At 40.3% G+C, this 15,257-nt stretch overlaps 1 pseudogene; it reads right to left on the bottom strand.

Moving 5' to 3' along the window:
• Positions 1 to 1,574: 1,574 nt before the first annotated feature.
• On the bottom strand, positions 1,575 to 10,081 carry LOC116738138 (annotated as a pseudogene).
• Between the last annotated feature and the right edge of the window lie 5,176 nt (positions 10,082 to 15,257).

Raw genomic sequence — 15,257 nt, 5'->3', positions numbered from 1 at the left:
TTGCTGTTCATTGACAATTAAAAAAATTTAGATTAGATGGTGTTTTTGAAAAACTTAAAAGATAACCATTACTGACATTACAAACAGGATGCACACCTGTTTTCCAAATCATTACATAACAAAAAAGGAAAATTCAAGAATCTGCAAAGAATAAAAATAGTTAATATTTATTTAATTCACTCTATGCCAGGTGCTATACATACTTGCTTTTTTTCCCCTCATTATTCCTTAAACTATTGTATAAAGTACTTATTTTATTTTCCTTTTTTTTTTTTTTTAGGGAATGAAATTGAAGATTAGAAAAATATAGTAATTCATTCAAAGACAGTGTTAAGAGCTGGTATTTTAACTCAGAGAGGTGGACTTCAGAGATAATGTGGACCCACTGTCATGTGTTGTCCTCTCTATACGTCTACTGAGAGCTTATGATGTGCCAGGAACCATGCCACTAATTCAGTTAACATTTCAATAGTTCTATGAGATAGGCAAGGATATAAAAAGGAAAAGCAGAAAACAAAGCATTATTAACCCTATCAGTGTACTAGTAACTTAAAATTTATATTGAAGCACAAAGATTTACGGATTTAACTTTTTATTTATTTTTTTTAATTTTATTATTATTTTTTTTTTTTGCTTTACTTTTGGGTCTAAAACTAAATGATGGGGAAAAAAAGGCAAAAATAAATAACCAAAGAGATATACAAGATATGAGATGAACAGCAACAAAAGGAAAGCTTAGGAGATGAAATTAATTCCAAAAAAATACTGAATATTAAATGTATGAAAAGCAAAAAGAGAATCATCGTGCTGTATTGCTGTATTGTTTGCATAAGTTTTATCTATAATTAAGACAAAAAATCAACAGATACGCACTCCATATATCATAAATATATGGCATATTATAGATAACTCTATTATACGTATGTAAAATATATGTATTTGTATGTATTGTATATTGTAAAATATATGTATTTTACAAATGAAATGTAGAAAAAGTTTATTTGCTGGTCACTGATTCTTGAAATTCAATTCCACATCGATGAAAGGAACACAAAATGACAGTCATTGAAACTTACTAGCCCGCCAAAAACTTAACTTGGTAAAAGTGACCACGTGCATATGCTTGAAGGGTCTTCTGACTCTCCGTGTAATTTAACTTCCAGTTTCTACCACATGATGTTCAAGTGCCCTTACGGGTTGGCCATGCACAGTGTAACAGAGAACCAGGTAGATAGTCAAGCAAGAGTTTCTTTCTTTATTCGACGGTAACAACAAAAGCTGCAGTAAACGGTGACTTTTCTATCCAGGAAGAGTAACTAAAGACAGCTATGAAATCTGCAAAGGACACTAGAGACCAGGACAAAGAGGCAGAGTGAGCCCAGATGTTGCACGCTGCTCTACGCCAGCAAGGACAGGCAAGCCAGTTACCGACTGCTTTCCTTACTGACGCGAACCGCCAGTTTTTCCTCCAAGAACTTTGTCAATGGTTGCATTCCATCGCTTGTAGTTCAATACAAAGAATTAGGCCTCACAATAAAATCACATTTTTCAGAAGAAATATCATACACTTAGAATCACTGACTGCCTTTTCTTCGTCTTTTTTTCCTTGAGTGTGTAGGTGTTCGAGTCGCTTGTGTTTCCTCTTTTACACCAGGTACAGGCTATTTGAAAACTGTTCCGTTATCTTTGTCATCAACATTCATTTTAGCCGCTTCAGATTTTCGTTTCTCCAAAACTGTTGGTGTGCAAACTGGTGTGGGGCCCTGGCTAGCCACAGTCTGCTCAGGACTGCTAGGAGTGAATTCTTTTTCTTCTCCTTTGGTAAGACCTGACCTGGCTTTTTGTAGATTTCTGAAGACCAGTGTCTGAAGCATTTTTTTCTTTTTCTTTTTACATAAAATTAGTGGAGGAAAATCATAATCAATTCCTTTTTCAGCAATTCTTTTCCTGAGTAATTTTTCTTTCTTCTTAAGTCACTCCTCCGTCTATAGCTTTTGAAGAAGCATCCGATTCTGATTATACCGCTTCAGTGCTGGATAGGATGGCTTTTTAAATGGAATCTGCCACCGTCTGAAAAGTTCTTCATGCACTTTTTCAGGTGGTATAAGATGACACTTTAAGAGCCTTTCACCAAAAAGGTAGTTGTTCATTGTTTCAGCAACTATCTTGGCAACATTTTGAGATGCAAACTCCACAAAGGCATAGCTTTACTATTTCCAGTCCATTTCCTTCTGGATGGTCTGAATCTTGTAACAGTGCCAAACTGGGAGAAATACGCTGGGATCTGGGTTTCATAAAGTGCTGGAGGTAAGTGGCCCACATAGATTACTCCAGTAGTAAGTTTTGCTTCCTCCTGTCACTGGATTGCACCCCTGCAAGCCTGCACCACCTCCTTCTGAAACTGGGCCACCTCCTGCGTGTTCAGCGACAGGAACAGGGCCTTGGCGACAGCTTCCAAGCCCAAGAGCTCCGCGCGGCTCCCCCGCTATATTTTATATTTTTAAGTGATCATATATATACATATACAGAGACAGAATCTTTTTTTTTTTTAATGTTTGTTTATTTTTGAGAGAGAGAGAGAGCACGAGCAGGGGAGGGGCAGAGAGAGAAGGAGACACAGAATCCAAAGCAGGCTCCAGGTCTGAGCGGTCAGCACAGAGCCCGACGGGGGGGCTTGAACCCACAAACCTCGAGATCATGACCTGAGCCAAAGTCGGATACTTAACCGACTGAACCACCCAGACTCGTCGAGAGAGAGAATATTTTAATATACCAATCAGGTAGATCAAAAGACATAGATAATTAGAATAATGCAATCAAAAAAATTAGTCTAAATCAAGCTTTGCAGTCTACAAAAAAAAAAAATCATCAATAGAAATTTGGCAGACTGATATTAAACTTAGCCAAAAAATCTCAATTCCATAGTTATAAAAGCAGAAATTATAGAAGCCATATTATTTGATTATAAAGCTATATTATAAATTAATTTGTTCATATAATACAAAAAAATCTCGAATATTAAAAAACTGTCCCAATATTTAATAACAGACTAAAAAAAGAGAGAAATACATTGTAAAATAAATTTATGAGAAATCAAGCTCATCTATTTCTGTAGGTATATAAAGAAGTCCTAACTGAAATACTAGCAAATTTATAATCCACTAAAATTAAGTACAAATGCCTGGATGCTTTAATAAAGGTTTTAGAATTGAAATGTTATTAACTCAAATAAGGGAAACCTTGTAGTTGCCTCAATTTGGGGTTAAAAAATATTTAATAAAGTTTAATCATTAGTCTTGAATTTATAAGCTTTAAAAAGTCTAGGAATTAAAAACATGAGACACGGTAACAATTTCATACCAAAAGCCATTGCCATTATTAAGTCAATGAGAGTCAACCTCATTAAAGGAAGGCTATAATCATCATTCTTTTTTAGCATTGTTCTGGATGCTACTACAAATCTAAAAACAGATGACAATAATTAGGAAGAGACAATAGTGTCATTATTAGTGACTAATGTGGCTGTATATCTATAAAATCTACATAAATAAGCTGAAAAAACTCTCCTAATTCATAACGTTCAGCCAAGCGGATACACGTAAGATAAATACACAAAATCAATAGTGTTTTCAATACACCAATAATAACCTTGCATTAAAATTTGTAAATTTTACAAGAGTGTTTATTTTTAAACTGTTGACTTTTTTCCAAGGTACTTCATTGAGAAAATATCTCTTTCCCTGCCATATGTTTTAAACAATGTAAAAGAAAATCTGAATAAGTCATCAGAAGTGTCCATGTTGCCGGATGTGTTAATGTCTTGCAACTTGACACATAGGTTAAACATAATTTCAATTAAAACCTTAAGCTTGGAATTTAACAAAATAATTATTAAGGATACAAAAATTTGAAAGAATACAAATTGAGGATTGCTAAGAAGCATTGTATACAGGCAAAGAATTAAAGATGACATAATTACTAATACAATAAAATACACTACCAACTAAAATGTTTTCAATGTTCGCAGAGTACACGCAACATATATGACAAATTACAAATTTAGTTACAAAAGTACTAAGATCCTGATAGGCACCTGGAGAACAGACAGAACCAAAAGTTCACGAAAGAGAAGGTTGCAATGGCTAAACATTTGGAGGGGAAAGAAATGCATCATGGCCAGTAATTAAAGAAATGTTTGCTCAACGATGAAATACTACTCGGACCAATTAAACTTGCAAATATGATACCATAACATTGGTAGAGATGTGATAAAACACATCACTGCCAATGGTAGTGTAATAACTTTCCGGGTTGTGATCTGGAAATGTGGAGGGTGTAGGGGAGAAAGGGAGAGATACAGGAAAAAAATGTGGAAAATATTTGTCGCATCTCAGGGAGGTGAGATTTCTGTGGGGTTTTCTTCTTTATACTTTTCTGTGCTTCTCAAATGTTTTATAAGGTGATATAATAATATAAATATTACTTTAATCCAAAAATAGATGGAAAGCTTGAAAGAGATCATCTCTAACTGACTTCCGGTTATGAATGATTCTATTGCCATACCAATGTCAACATTCAAGTTCCCACAATTATTGTCTAAATGTACCTAAACCACTTTTTTTAAATGTTTCTTTATTTTTCAGAGAGAGAGAGACAGCATGAGCAGGGGAGGGACAGAGAGAGAAGGAGACACAGAGCGTGAAGCAGGCTCCAGGCTCTGAGCTGTCAGCGCAGAACCTGATGCGGGGCTCGAACCCACTGACCATGAGATCATGACGTGAGTTGAGGTCAGATGCTTAACCAATTGAGCCACCCAGGCACCCCGTGCCTAAACCATTTTTAAGGCTATTGATGGTCTACCGTGAATTTTAAATCTCTATATCCTTAGTCAAGTTTGATGGTATATTTTTACCTTTCTTGTTTCAGTAAAGTGGACGGTGAAGATAGTTGCCCACTTCATTCTAAAACTATATTAATATGTAAAGCGTGTAAATAATTGCCCAGAACATAACTGAAAATTCTACTAATTATTCGGACTGTTCAGTGGGAAAAGCAGGTCTTATAAGTGAGCTTTAACATACAAATTTGAAAGAGCTGGGAAAGAAAGTTTCTGCATACAGCCTGACAATGCAGGGAATGTATAATGATGAGTTGAGAAAGATCCATATCATTTGAGTTTTATAAAAAGGGGAAGAGGGTAGTGTCCATGACTTTGCTTAGACCTGAGAAAGCCTTCTGTTGTGTGGATTTTAAAAGGAGAGAGAAGAGTTAAGTGCTGTCATCTGCTCAAGTTCAGGTGGAGAAGCTTAAGCAGATACTCATCAGTTCACATCTATTTCTGCAGAACATGATCATTGATTTTGCCCCTTTTGAAAACAAATCAGTTTGTTGTCATTATGTAGAGTCTTCAGTTATACAGGAAAATAAAATTTTAAAAGGAAAAGTGTACAGGGGATCTGAATGGCAGTCTGCTTCAATTGTGGCCCCCAAACAGGCTTGCAAAAATACATGACTTAAGTAATTGACTCAATGAATTTCATTCTCTGTGCCTGGGTAGACACAGTCAAGAAAATATTCCCTTCTCCTCAGTAAAATAAAACTGAAGGTCCAGTGGATGGGTTTGGATTTCATCAAGCCTATTACCCTTATCTCTTCCTTATCTCAGAGTTTAAACCTGAGATTTCTTCATTTTCACGAGTTCACTATTCTTTGGGAATCCAAAGGGAATACCTTCAAAATTTGCTTACCTAGTCCCAGTAAAGGCAAGATTGCTTAGGGGAGAATGTTTCTTAGAATAGAAACTCCATTATTTCCCTCTATTGTCAAGATCATCTTTTACTATAGAGACAAATTCCCAATCTAATTAATCATTACTCTGACTTTCAGTACCTAAAAATTAGAAGAATTTTGCAGTTTCCCAGGTATTTGTAAAACTTGAGCTAGACATACCTAGCGAATTCAGTGAAATAGTTTCTGCTGTCTCATAACTTTTCTCTATGATAAACTGTTTACCTCAGCCACAGGCTTGAGTCAATCAAAATATTGTGAATCATTTGTTGTCGAAATAATTTGATTAATCTCTAAATTTCAAACATCAATCCATAGTGAAATCTTTTTCTGATTTTTTTTCTTCCATCATATTCAGTCTTCCCATGTACCTTATTTACTCTGTGTAAATCAGGAAGTCTGCAATGCATCTTAATTCATACTATTTTGTTCAGGTCTTCATGTCAACAGATGCTTTGAAACCATTATCCTGTCTTAAACTTCCTCTCTCCAAACTGTGAGATCTTTCCATTGCTTTTACAACTTGTGCCTCTTAACCCTTAATGCATTTTTTGCTCATGTTTAACACTCTGTGGATTCCAACCTTTTTCTAAATTCTGAGATGGACATTTTCTCTAATACATTAATTCATCTAGTGTTTCTATACAAACTGAGCATATGACATGTGCCAAGTCCTGTGGTGGCCCGTGGGAGTGAACAGTGAACAGCTTGTCTCTCACCGTTTGTGTCTCCATGCCCAGACGTCTGATTTCTGTGCACTGACAATGAGTGACTGATTCTGACCCAGTGATGTACTCTTATTTGACTAATCCAGTGACATAGTTGTCTAGGTAATTTCAATACCCTTCAGCTGAGTTTTATATCGGTCCCTATGTGTGTGCTTTTGGTTTCAATACCCAATCATTCTAATTTATCAAAGCCACTATGCAATCACTGATGTCACAAACGCAAAACTTTGTGTTTGTTCCCATTTAGGACGCATGTGCCAGACCTAATTTGAAAAATAATTTCTGTTAATCTTCAGTACTAGTGCATTTGATTGGTCATTTTGTTCTTGAGACACACTGTGCTCAGAACCCATATGACAGGTGTGGGCCTTGAGGATGTGGTATCTGGGGCCTATGAGAAGCAAAATTTCACCTTCTTGAGACACCAGGCTTTATCACCTCTTCTGCCTTTTGGTTTGGCCGACTTTGATCAGAACTCATCAAAATGGAAAGAGGAAATATTAAGACAAGTAGAGAAGCCAAAATATAATGAAAACAGACTGGAGAGTGAAGACTCCTTACTCCAAAAAAAAAAAGCACCAACAGCACCAAAATGGCTTCCTTACGGCCCTAATATTTTCAGAATACATTTATAGACTTAGACCCTCTGTTCAGGATGCTTCTCTCCTAATCAATAGTGACACATCCAACTGTAATTCCAAATGGGCACCGACTTTGATTTGAGCTCAATGGGACAGAAAACACAAAATAACAGTGGCTGAAGCAAAAAAATATTTATTCTCTCTCAGGTAGACAAAGTATGAGAGCTCCACAATCAGTAGGATCTCTGCCATTCTCGCCACATGGCAAAGACCGTGTTGATCAAGATGGCTGCCTCAGCTCTCGCAATGTGTCCGGAAGGAAGTAGAAGAGGAAAGGGCAGAAGTGTATTCTCCCTCCCTTTAGGGATCCTTACTGGAAGATGCCTATACCACTCTGCTCATATTACTTTGGCTAGAATTTAATTATATGGCCATACCAGCTGTGAAAGAGATTAGGGAATTTCATTTTTGTCCTGGGAAATTATGTTCCCAGCTAGCAAGTGGAAGTTCTATGATTAAAGAAGAAGGGGGAATGAATATTGAGGGGAAACCATCATGATCTGCCGAGAACTAATTATTTTTGTTAAATAATGATTTGAATAATTTAATGACACATGAAATCTGACCACCTTTTCTACTTAAGCTCAGTCCAGCTTTCCCTCTGTAAAGTCTGATTCATTTGCCCTAAAAAGCAGCAATAACAAACCATGATTGTAGAAGAGATAACACTGAGCACATTGTCTACATTTATCGTGGATCACCTAAGTCTGTATTCAGAAAAATCAGACTAAATCGTCTATACACAGCATTTCACATAAGAAAATTAAATACTGAGCCTGGGTGGCTCAGTCAGTTAAGTGTCCGACTTTGGCTCAGGTCATGATCTCGTGGTTCGTGGGTTCGAACCCCGCATCGGGCTCTGTGCTGGCAGCTCAGAGCCTGGAGCCTGCCTCGGATTCTGTGTCTCCCTCCCTCTCTTTCCCTCCCCCACTTGTGTTCTGTCTCTCTCAAAAAAAATAAAATAAACATTAAAAATTTGTAAATAAACAAATAAATAAAATACATATTAAAGGTCATGAAAATTGATTCATGGAATCGATTCCCTAAATCTAAGTAATGTTTTGATAAATGCATGAGAATTCGCATCTCTTCCCTGACTGCATTTGAGCATCACCTGGGGAGTTTGTCTTGTTGTTGTTACTATTTGCTTCATTATCTTCTAATAATTCCAATGCCTAGCACACACCTGAGACCAATTAATCCAGAATCTGCAGGGTGTAGGAAAGGGAAGCGAGATCCAGGTCTCTATCTTTTAAAAGCACTTTCTGAAGCATAGGACTCCATCCACAGCAACTGCTAATGAAGTCTTAGAATATAAGCATGAAACCGGCCAGCACCGATGCTTTTAATTGCACTCAAGAGTAAAGTGCAATTAAGAAAACCTGTGATGTGATTGATCTCTCTGTATATGGAAGATTTTGCACTAAATAAAGGAAGTCACTAAGGTGAACTAAACACACTTCTGACTTACTTTTGAAATCCAACATCTTTTTTTTCCCCCCTTCCAGGTTAATTATATAAAGCAATTGCAACGATATAACACACAGCAACAAAATACTCTTCAAGTGCAGAAGGAGGAGAGGCTAAGGCCCTCAACAGGATAGAACAGGTAAGATTGGATTGAGATCCTTCAATGCCTTCACAACTGTTTTAATTCTACCTACTGGTACCAGGTGGCTGGCTGCCTCGGAGGTATCTGCTTCTTCTTCAGCTACTCAGGCTTTCTGGTTGTTCTGGCATCACTAGGGGAAGGGGACAGGGCAGAAGGACAAAACCTTTCACCTAAAAAACAATGTTGGGGCACAGTCCTACGACCAGGCTTGAAAACACTTGCATTCCAAGCGTAGACCTGCCTGATTACCAGTACAACTTCTGACTTCTATTTGTTCTCCCTGAGGCTAAGTGTCCTCATCTGTGAAACACAGGCATTTAACCAGTGGTATCCCGATGCCCTTCTACCTCTAGAATCCAAAGTTTCTACCCTGCAGTTGTCCTACCTGGAAAGAAATTCACCAATTCGGATTTCCTGTCCAGATCATTGCATCAGCCCTCCCTGACCAAGGTCACACCAGAATAGCAGCTTGACTACAGGGCAAATCCTCAATCTGAGCCCTCTCCCGGGTCCTCCCGACGATTCAAATACATTAAGGCATGTGGTCTGAGTGTACTCAGTGTTTACGCACATAATACAGAAAACACCTGGCATGAGTTCCGCCTTCTGTGGCCCCAAGGGGGGACCACTGCTTTAAGCTTTTGAGACTTTCTAAGAGGTATTTATAGGTCATGGGATATATAGCTTTCCAATGGTCCGAAGAACACAGCCAACTTCAGGACGAGTGATACAAGTGCTGAGATTCTAAGGGGATAAATCCCATAAAAATTTAGATGCTGGGGCTCAATATGGAAACATGGACTGGAAAATGAGGAGGCTCGTGTCATGGACACAAGACAAGCCTGGGCTGTATCTTGTTCCCAGAATGAAGAACTGTGGATATAGGCAGGGCAGTGCACCCATAGCCTTGAAGATGGAGTCTAGATACGTGAGGTTCTTGCACCGTGTTCCGCCTGTTAAGGAATCTGAGTGACAAATGGCATAAAGTTAATGAGAAAAACACTGAGAGTCCAGGGAAGCATATATCAGAAACTGGAACACCAAGACTACCCAAAGGCAGGGCCAGATGAAAGGAAGATTGATCATGAGGCTCAGAAGACGATTTAGTTAAGACGGAGATCTTAGGCAGATGGTACAGCCGTATCCCTCCGATTGCTTCCTGAAGAATCCCGGTTTTGTTCAGGGCAGCAGTCAGTGCTGCCGGAAATAGTCTCACAGCTCCCATGCATGAGCAGGGGTGCAGGGGTGGGGAACAGAGTCACGAGATGGTTCTGGCCCGAGGTGAGGGAGGCAGGAACCCGTGGAGACGCCATCCTCTCCCACATAAGAACAGATAGAGCCCCTGAAGGAGGCAGCCTACTGACTCTTCCTCTCCCTCCAAGCTGGGGCATGAATGTGGAACTGGTGCTGAAGCCTCCGTCCTGCCCGTCTTGCACCCAGGAGGTCACGAGAGGGAAGACAAAACCCGAAAGGTAAGGATAAAAGGGCAATGACAGGAGGACACCACAGAACCACCAGACCATCCTGGACTGGAGCCACAAGAGGAAAGAAAGCGCTACTTGATGAAGTCAAATGACAGGCCAACTACCACATCCAATAAGTGCACCAGCTCATTAATTACAGCTTAATAACATTCACGGCCCCACGGTGCCGAGGAATCCAAAGCATGAAAACTCGTACAATAGAGTGTATCCTGCTCTCCCAACATCTGCTCGCAGGAACCAACGAAACATCTCTGGTCGAGAAGGTAATCTCCCTTGAGATTAAAAATTAAAAAATAAAAATAAAAAAAAAGTAAAAGTCTTCAAGGAGGCAGATGAAGACACATGTGACCAAATGCTTAGCACGTCCTTGCCAAGCAGGGGGGTGTTTATGCCATTTCCATAAACAATGGAGGAAAGATAGAAAGGGACTAAAATTAGAATCATGCCAGAACCCTGACATTTGAGATGATATTAAAACTACAAACTGGCACTTATAAATGACGAGAAACTCACGGGAGACCAGCACATCTGCCTCGTGTACCTGATTAAAGTTTGAAAGGAAGCATTACGACTCAGCAGTTACACCTAGTGCCTGAAGAATGTCAGATTAGTTGAAGAGAGACAAATGGGAAAACACTACTTTTCTGATTCAGGAAGAGGTACTGAGGCCTGAACATCTGGCTGTGGAATAAATAAACTCTCTTGGGGCTGCATTGTATTTATTGCGTGAAGTGGGTAGCATTTGACTTCGGTGTCGGCTGGCCGGAGCGCATCAGAGATGTGGCTAAGCCTGGTGACATCAGCAGGGCAAGAGTCAGAGTGCAAAACAGAACAGGCCTCCTAGCCCAGGAGTTATTTTTATTAGGAAAATCCAGACCCTCAATGGAGCTTCAGTGCAGAAATGCTGCCAGCAATGCTTTCAAAACGCATTCCAGGGGCGCCTGGGTGGCTCAGTCGGTTGAACATTCGATTTTGGCTCGGGTCAGGATCTCACGGTTCGTGAGTTTGAGCCCCACATCAGGCTCTTTGCTGACAGCTTGGAGTCTGGAGCCTGCTTCAGATTCTGTGTCTCCTTCTCTCTCTCTCTCTCTCTCTCTCTCTCTCTCTCTCTGCCCCTCCCCCACTCACTCTCTGTCTCTCTCTCTCTTTCTCTCTCTCTTTAAAAAATAAGTAAACATTAAAAAAGAAAGACACATTCCCCACCAGGGAGTTTGCTTATGCAAACCTTCTCCTTGTGGTCCAGGGACAATGACTGTGACCCCTCACACATTAATGGTATTGCGAACCCTGGGCAGGGACCAGCTTGCCCAAGTGTGACCCCAGAGCTGACTGCTGCCTCACCACTGCTGACTCGGGACAGGCCAGCTGAGCAACCATGGTGTCTGGAAGCTGGGACGCCAGTGGCAAGCCAACCCCGACCATGTCTCCAAGACACTGCCAACCCCTGACGCCCGCGGTGGATGAATGAAGCCACCTTGCACGGGCACAGGCGGACATCACACCGTGAGTGAGACAAGGTTTGAAGGGGTTTTTTCCCCAAAACTGCTAAAAACTTGACAGAGAGTCTCTGGTCAGAAATTATGTCAGGAAGCTGCTACTTCAGCAAAGATGAACAGCACTCCAGAAGGAAATGTGAATTTTAATTGTGACTATACTAAAGTAAGTGAAGAAAAGCATAGCAACTTGCTTGTCATTGGGAAAAGGGGCAGAATGTTGTAAAAATGAGACAAGCTTTGGCTGGAAATCCAACTTTCCTCAAAACCAGCTCTCACCAGCTCAGGGTTTGGCTCTCACCCATTCACCAAACCCCAGAACCCCAGGCTCCGCGTGGAAAGGGCATCACCACATCTGCCCGGCAGGGACTCAGGTGAATTAAACGAGACGACATCCGTGAAGTGCTTGGCACTTTGGTAGTTACAGTGAGTAAAAATTGTGGTATGGTTCTTGTTGACAGTCTCTAAAATGGGGCTGACACTTCCTTCATGAGGAGCATATAGCTTCAAGATTACATTCTATCATAAACAACAGTTTAATCCACTAAAAGGGGAAGTTCTGACCCTACATCTGAGAAGTACCAATCACACTGACATGGGAAGATCCTGACTTGCCCCAAGCCACAAGCTAATTGGTAAAGACAAAGGTGTGCTAGCAGCTGGGGGTGGGTGAGTGGGTGGGGGGCTGCTCTTGATCCAGGGGGGTGAACCCCCCTCAGAGGAGCACTGATGAGTGTATTTCCCCAGGCAAGGAATCACGTGGGGTAGACATGATAGGGAGTGAGCTAGGATGGGACAAACCCACAGTGTGATGCAGAGTCAGGGTCCAGGGAGAAGAAGGAATGGTTTATCTGGCACATGTGGGTCCTAAACACCATGGGTCTCCAAACAACACGGAGCACTGTCTGCAGAAAGATCTAGAGAGCACAGAGGCATAGTGTAAGCTCATCAAGTCATACTGATAACAGGTTCCATTACTGAACACCCACTCTGTGCCAGTCCATTTATATTCATTATCTCATTGAACTCTGACAATCAGACTATCAGATAGACCTCGTTCTCTCCACCTGTGTGAAGAAGCACGTGTCCCCAAAAGCTCAGCCACTTGGGTCATGCAAAGCGAACAAAGATGAACCTTTCTTTGTCATGAGTTTCCTTATCCTTTTCAACTTTACATGGAATCTGCTGCCTTTAGGCTGGCTCCTGGCTAGAGTATCTTTATGGTAGCAGATAACTTGGGTCCTTCTATCTTGCTATCTTGGGTTCCATTCATTCCCCAAGCCTTTTGTGATTCTGATTTCCTAACCATAAGTTGCCTCTGTCCTCCCTGGTTCTCTCATGACAAAGATAATCTGATGACTAGATAATTGGATAAATGCAGTGGTCCTAAGGTAAGCAAAGGTAAGACTCTTCCTCTTCTCCTGTAGAAAAAAATAAAAAGGTTTTCCAAGAGTATTTTACAGCAACGCTGGAAGTCTCCAAGAACTTTCCATATGGCCAGAATATTTTTATAATAAAGCTGAGATATTGTGTGCCTTTTTCACTGTTCACTATTCTCCTTGAAGTGATTGACCTATTTCGCTCATTTTTAAGAAAATATCTGCCCAACACCCAAGTCTAAAGAACTACCGTTTGTCTGTCATTTTTTCAGGTCTACCAAAAAAAAAAATCTCACAGCAGCACAAGGTCTGTTCTTGGGGCTGACCATCATACTTTGGTACTTGGCAGAAGTCAGTATATGTACTTGTCATTTCATTACCAAGGAATAGTTTTAAAAACATGCACTGAAGGGTTGAGATTTAATAAAATTAATAATTTTTGCCATTTCATCATGAACCTATTTAAGTGAAAATGATTCTTGTTTCTTTGCTTTTACTGCGTGGGGTGGGGAAGAGTGCCATGACTGTTCAGTGTGCTGTCACTGCCATGATTCACGGGCAGGCACCAACCATTTCATTCACTGCTGGTTTTGCACCTTTAGTACAAGTGCCCACACAGGGGAAAAGGCAGATTTGTTGCCAGTAATAAAGTCTGACCTTTCAAGAGAAAAACAGAAATTTAGAAAATTCATATTGTCAGTGTGAGCTTTTCAAAGCTTAGTTTTTTTCTGACAAAATTAGTAGTGATGTTAACGAAAGTGACTTTTTGATGTTGTGCTAAAAATTTGACAATTGGAAGATCTTTGTAACTCTATGAATCAATATTTTCCAAATTATCATGAACAGTATTATAAAATTATGCATAAGTGAAAGATTTATTCAAAATGCAAGACCATTGGATGTTAGAGTAATAGATCACAAAATGCTCGTTGACATGTTTTCATAGTCCACATCGCAATTAAATTTTTATTTTTTTAATCTTTATTTATTTTGAGAGACGGAGAGTGTGCGTTGGGGGGGGGGTGCGGGGGAAGGGCAGAGAGACGGAGAAAAAGAATCCTAAGCAGGTTCTGCACTGTCAGCACAGAGCACATCTCAGGGCTCGATCCCACAAACCGTGAGATCATGACCTGAGCAATCGAGTCAGACACTTAACCGGCTGAGTCACCCAAGTGTGCTTAGCAATTAAACTTTTAAAAACTACCATCTGTGGGGCACCTGGGTGGCTTAATCAGTTAAGCATCTGACTCTTGATTTTGGCTCAGGTCATGATCTCTCGGTTGTGATGTCGAGCCCTATGTTGGACTCCACACTGATCGTGGAGCCTGCCTAATATTCTCTCTCTCTCTCTCTCTCTCTCTCTCTCTCTCTCTCTCTCTCTCCCCCTCTGTCCTCTCCCAAGCTTGCCTGCTCTCTCTCTTTAAAAGAAAAACCATTCTAATATTAAAAATAAATAGAGGCACCTGGGTGGCTTGGTCGGTTAAGGGTTCAACTTCTGCTCATGTCATGATCTCATGGTTCGTGAGTTCAAGCCCCAACTTGCGCTCTATACTGACAGCTCAGAGCCTGGAACCTGCTTCAGATTCTGTGTCTCCCTCTCTCTACCCCTCCTCCACTCCTGCGTGCACACGCTCTCTCTCTCTCTCTCTCTCTCTCTCTCTCAAAAATAATATTTAAAAAAAATTTTAATAAAAATGAATAAATAGGTAAATAAATCAATAAATAATAAAAACTACCACCTGTCTCACTTGTCAAATTCTGGCATAGTATGAAAGGAGCATATCCACAATTATCTATAATTGCAACACCCATTCCCCCCATTTTCCAACTACACATCTGTGTGAGTCTGGATGTTATTCATACACTTCAACCAAAACAGTATATTGTGAAAGATTGAATAAAGAATCAAATATGAGACTTGGCTGTCTTCTATCAAACCAGACCAAGAGATTTGCAAAAATGTGAAACAATGCTCCTTTTCTTGCTAAAATTTTCTTTTAGAAAATATATTTATTTTAGGGGCGCCTGGGTGGCGCAGTCGGTTAGGCGTCCGACTTCAGCCAGGTCACGATCTCGCGGTCTGTGAGTTCGAGCCCCGCGTCGGGCTCTGGGCTGATGGCTCAGAGCCTGGAG

Source organism: Lynx canadensis, chromosome A1, assembly GCF_007474595.2.
Source record: "Lynx canadensis isolate LIC74 chromosome A1, mLynCan4.pri.v2, whole genome shotgun sequence".
Lineage (NCBI taxonomy): Eukaryota > Metazoa > Chordata > Mammalia > Carnivora > Felidae > Lynx > Lynx canadensis.
Note: the sequence above shows the minus strand (reverse complement) of the source record. Positions and strands in the feature narration are given on the sequence as shown.